At 37.7% G+C, this 4,629-nt stretch overlaps 1 protein-coding gene across 2 annotated transcripts in view; it reads right to left on the bottom strand.

The window, feature by feature from the left end:
- Positions 1-1,556: 1,556 nt before the first annotated feature.
- The window catches only part of mamdc2a (MAM domain containing 2a), a 40,556-nt gene continuing 37,483 nt past the window's right edge, over positions 1,557-4,629 (bottom strand). For both annotated transcript variants that reach the window (XM_084360340.1, XM_084360341.1), the window contains one exon: positions 1,557-4,629. This exon is cut by the window's right edge and continues 190 nt beyond it. The gene's annotated coding sequence lies outside the window, so the exon portion shown is untranslated.

The following is a 4,629-nucleotide window of genomic DNA, read 5'->3' as shown; positions in this document are numbered from 1 at the left end:
AATCTGGTGGGCAGTATGAAGCCCTCCTCAAGCCTTGTAGATATTACTTGGGGCCATTGGACCAAGCCTGGTTTCCATTATTATTATGTCCCTGAAATCTGGTTGTGTCCCTGCTCATTTTGAACAGGCCGTTGTTCATCTGCCTTTAAAGAAAAGTATTCTTGATCCATCACTTCTCGATAACCACAGGCCAATATCTAACCTGCCATTTTTATCAAAGATTCTTGAACAAATAGTTGCCAAACAGTTTACCAATGTCTCAACTGAACATAGGATCTTGAAACAGCTCTACTCAGAGTAACTAATGACATAATGTCGTCCTCATGTCTGTTTTGGTTTTGCTGGATCTTACCCCAGCTTTTTACATTGTGGATCACAGCATTTTGCTTGAGAGACTTAGGCAGTGGGTAGGTGTCTTTAGTAGCACTCTGGACTGGTTCTCCTCCTGTTTTTCAGATGTTATTGGCAAATTTAAAGACATTTCCTACCACTGCTATGCTGAGGATATACAGTTGTACTGTATGTCTCTTTCAAACCTAATGAGACTCATCATTTTGAATAATTGTCTGATGGCTGTGAAGGACCGGATGGCAAATAACTTCCTACAACTAAACTCAGATAAGACTGAGGTCCTTATCATTGGCCACAACACAGACCTTCCACAGGGCCCCTTTAACAGATTTATAGTGATACAGTCGGTAATGCTTCCACCTCATGCTTGTATACTTCCGCCAACGACTTTTAAGGAATTTAGTAAAGCCAAAGTCCTAACCCTAATCATTCCATGAACCCAGATGTGTTTGTTTTTTAAAAGTCTGTAATATGCCTCGAATACAGTGAAAATTTTCGACTTATGTGGGGAGGGCTGTTAAATGATTTGAAAAGCACTTAATATGCTGCATCTTGCACACTACATGTTACAGGTCTGCAAATTTCATGGTGAGGTGGTAATTACCATGCAATGTATTTTTAAAATTTCTGTGAAATTACTCCAAAAATAGCACAATAATTACATCAAAATTGACTGAAAATTACCCCAACTTTAATTCATAATAATACTCTGTCTAATAGATTTCCAGGAAACTTTCAACTGGTTTCTACTAACCTTCTGCTGATCATACAATTTTAATTTTTCACTAGTTTCTGTCTAACTTCCCCCCGGCGGGCCACTAAACTGAAGTGAGTTGTTGCAGCTTAATTTCTAAGTAGTTTCTGTCCAACTTCTTCAGATCAGTACATTGAGGTACAGAATATTATTATGTAATAATATTGGAGTAAATTACAAAACATTTTGGAATAATTATTGTGTTCATTTGAGGGTAATAAAAAAAAAAACTCTACACTATTTGTAGCCATTAATGATGACCTACTTACTATGAAACAAAAACAAAACAACAACAACAACAAATGTAAGAGAAAGAGAAGGTGAATGTTAATATTATTACCAAAACTGTTAAGGCCAAGTTACTGTGTTCCCATTTAGGTGAACATGATCATGGCTATCATACAGATAATAACTTATGACAAGCTGTAGTAACTGGAAATGATTATTTAAATGGCAACAGTGATTTATGTTTATTGTCTAACATGGAGGCTCCAGAAACAGTCATGACAGGTTCATGCACTATAGTGTCCAGAGTTAACAGAATAGTGACATAAACAAGAAAATCTGAATCAAGAGGCCAGTAGAGAAGCTGCCTCTGAATCCTTGCCCTAATATCTGATTTTCTCAGGAATTGAATCAAAATGGTAACTCAGTTTGTTATCAGGCTAAACAGGAAGACCAGGGTAGAATGAAAGCTCAACAATGGTGTACATCTAAAGTATATGCACAGCTGAGCACTCATATATTTAACATGTGTAGCTAAAAGAAACTGCTAGAACTATATGATGCTAATGTGTCTGCATGGATCCAACCTTTTAGGGAAGGTTTCCAGCACCTTACTGAATCCAAGCCTTGAAAACACACCAATGTACAAATGACACAGGATTCCTCAAAAAAAGTGACCAAAATCTATATGAGCTTTGATCAGGGGTGGTGAAATTATTATGTGAGATCTGATCAAAAATAACTAAAACAACCTTGGTTATATTCTGAGATGAGATGTGTAAGAAATATCAGCAGAAGCGTATGTATTGGCATTCAAACTTGAAACCTGTCCATAGTGAAGCATCTCCATCTCTTAAAGCATTTCTAATTCAAATATCTCATACAAGAAACAAATATATACAGAACAGAACTAATGAACAAACAGTGCAACAGTGAAAGCCTAAGTTACAGAATTATTACAAACACAGGGTTTCAAGACCTTTAAGAGCTTATTTCTTAAAGGGAAATTCTGGTATTTTTAAACCCTATATTGACATGCTGACCAAAAGTTTTGTAATCAGTCCAGTAGATCGCCAAAGCTGGCGACCACGATGCGGCTGCAAATGTAAACATGAGGGGCAGCTCCATTCACTAAAATGCATGTTTTTGCCACTGACAGGCTGATTCTAATTCTAGTGTCAACACTAAGGCAACGATTCCTACAGAGACCTTTTAGTTCAATATAAGCTCCCGTTTGTAACCAGAAACACAAGTCTCACGACGTGTGAGATGTTGCAGGAAGATGACTATAATGACGAATATGTTTGCCGCTTATGTTTGGTCGTACTATATTTGTGGTGTGTACGGGCACACTATCATTGTTGCTGGCACCGGTGAGCCGAGACGGCGGAAATGTGAGTCAGAGTTGGAGAGAGGAGTTTGAAGTTTACCCAGAGCAACTGCCAGCAGGAATTATTACATGGCTGACTATTCAACTGATTTTGATCTAAATGAGGCAACAACTGTAATCACTCACTTTGAGATTTCAGGGCGAGACTTTGAAATCATTTCCGTCACATTCTCAGACACTTAGAATAACAACCTCAGCCTGTCGGTGGCAAAAACAAGCACTTTTAGGGAACATAACTATGACCGACGGAATTGTCCCAAAGGATTATTTTGCAGTCGTGTCATTGAAACTTTTCACAATCTACTTTTCAGATGACTCAGAGATCTTGATATTTAATGTACGCTTCTGTTTCCAAACCTCACATAATTTTATTGACAAGCTCATCTGTGCTATATGAATAATCTAATAATAATAGTGAGTGATTCAGCCGACTAGATGGCTGGTTGGACAAATGACTTCATGCGGCTCTTTCTTGAGTGACGTATCACAACAAGGGGGAAAAAACCCCTTTTAATACAATATTGTGTTTGAATGGTGCAGATGGCTGAAGTCTATAGGGAAATTCAAAATTGTGAAAAAAAGATTGCAGTTTAAATGTTTAATTGTGATTATGATTAAGTAGATAGTGACATTAGTCTTTTGGCGAGATCGCTCACCCATATTGCAGATTCTTAATGTTTTCATGGTGTTGTGTCCATGTGTGCTTTGTGTATTTTGTTTCCTCCCAACAAACTACTCAAGGCCCAGTGCCACTGTGCACCAAAGTGCAAAAAATATTTGTTTCACCCTTTTTAATTCCATAACAGTTTTCCAGTTCTCACTCTTAAAGCCCAATGAGGATGAGCCATGACCTCCCTGAGCTAAGAAGTTGTCCATCTTTTAAGTTGCTTTTATGTGTCCCTCTTTGGGATGGAATCAAGTCATCAAACATCCAATTCATGAGTTTCTGACTGAAAATCATGTGTGCCATATAGGATCAGCTATAGGACATGTTCTATATTTCTCTTCATGTCAAAAGATCTCCTTAAAAACAAGTAATGTGTGTGTATCCAAAACCTGATACATCTTTTTTCTCTGCCATAGAACTCCACTGTTGTCCAAAAACTATGAAAAATGCATCAATGAGCCGCAGTGTTTTTAAAAGAAATCAGAAGGTATAGAGAGAGACAGACTAGCACACTGTTGGCTTTGGTCTTTTCATGGGATTTGCCCTTTAATTCCAAATGCCTGTCCTTGGCTGCCATCAGATCCTGAGCTATTATTCCCTTGTTTTTTGTAATTTTGTACAACACTGCAGATTTAGTATTGTAGTCACTGTAAGCTGTTTTCAAGTGTAGTCTTGTGTAGTATTTCAGTTGCTGGTGCCTTTATTTAACAGGACCACAAAGAGAAACAGGCCTTTATTTGAGACAGTCACTACGAGAAAGTTTTTTTTATTTTCTCCCTAGAATGTGCACTTACAAACTTGTCTTATACTAACACTCTGATAATCAGGCTTTAGAGGAATAATCTTATAGATTGTGTTTCCTTTCAGGAGTCAATCTTCCCAGAGAGGCATTTCTATTTGTGTGCATTCCTATATTACTATAGCTCACCATACCTGAGCTGTGAATGAAAATGACTGAAAAAGCTATTTTCCTTGACATTAATGTCATACTTGTAAATATTTGTACAGCTTTTTGTGCATAGTGTCAACAGGGCTTAACACAAACAGTGTCACTGAGTGTCATGAGAATGAGGTGTGACTGTTGTGAGATGTAACTGGATAATAATTTCCATACATAATTTCCGTAATACAACTCCATTATTTTGCACTATGATCAGAGAAGGATTGAAGCACAAACATTAAAACTGCTGGACTGGGAAGTGAAGAAAGACAGCAGTACAGTACGGTGGAGGTCCTGCCAGC

Source organism: Pagrus pagrus (assembly GCF_965226575.1).
Source record: "Pagrus pagrus genome assembly, chromosome: 8".
NCBI classification, from domain to species: Eukaryota; Metazoa; Chordata; class Actinopteri; order Spariformes; family Sparidae; genus Pagrus; species Pagrus pagrus.
Note: the sequence above shows the minus strand (reverse complement) of the source record. Positions and strands in the feature narration are given on the sequence as shown.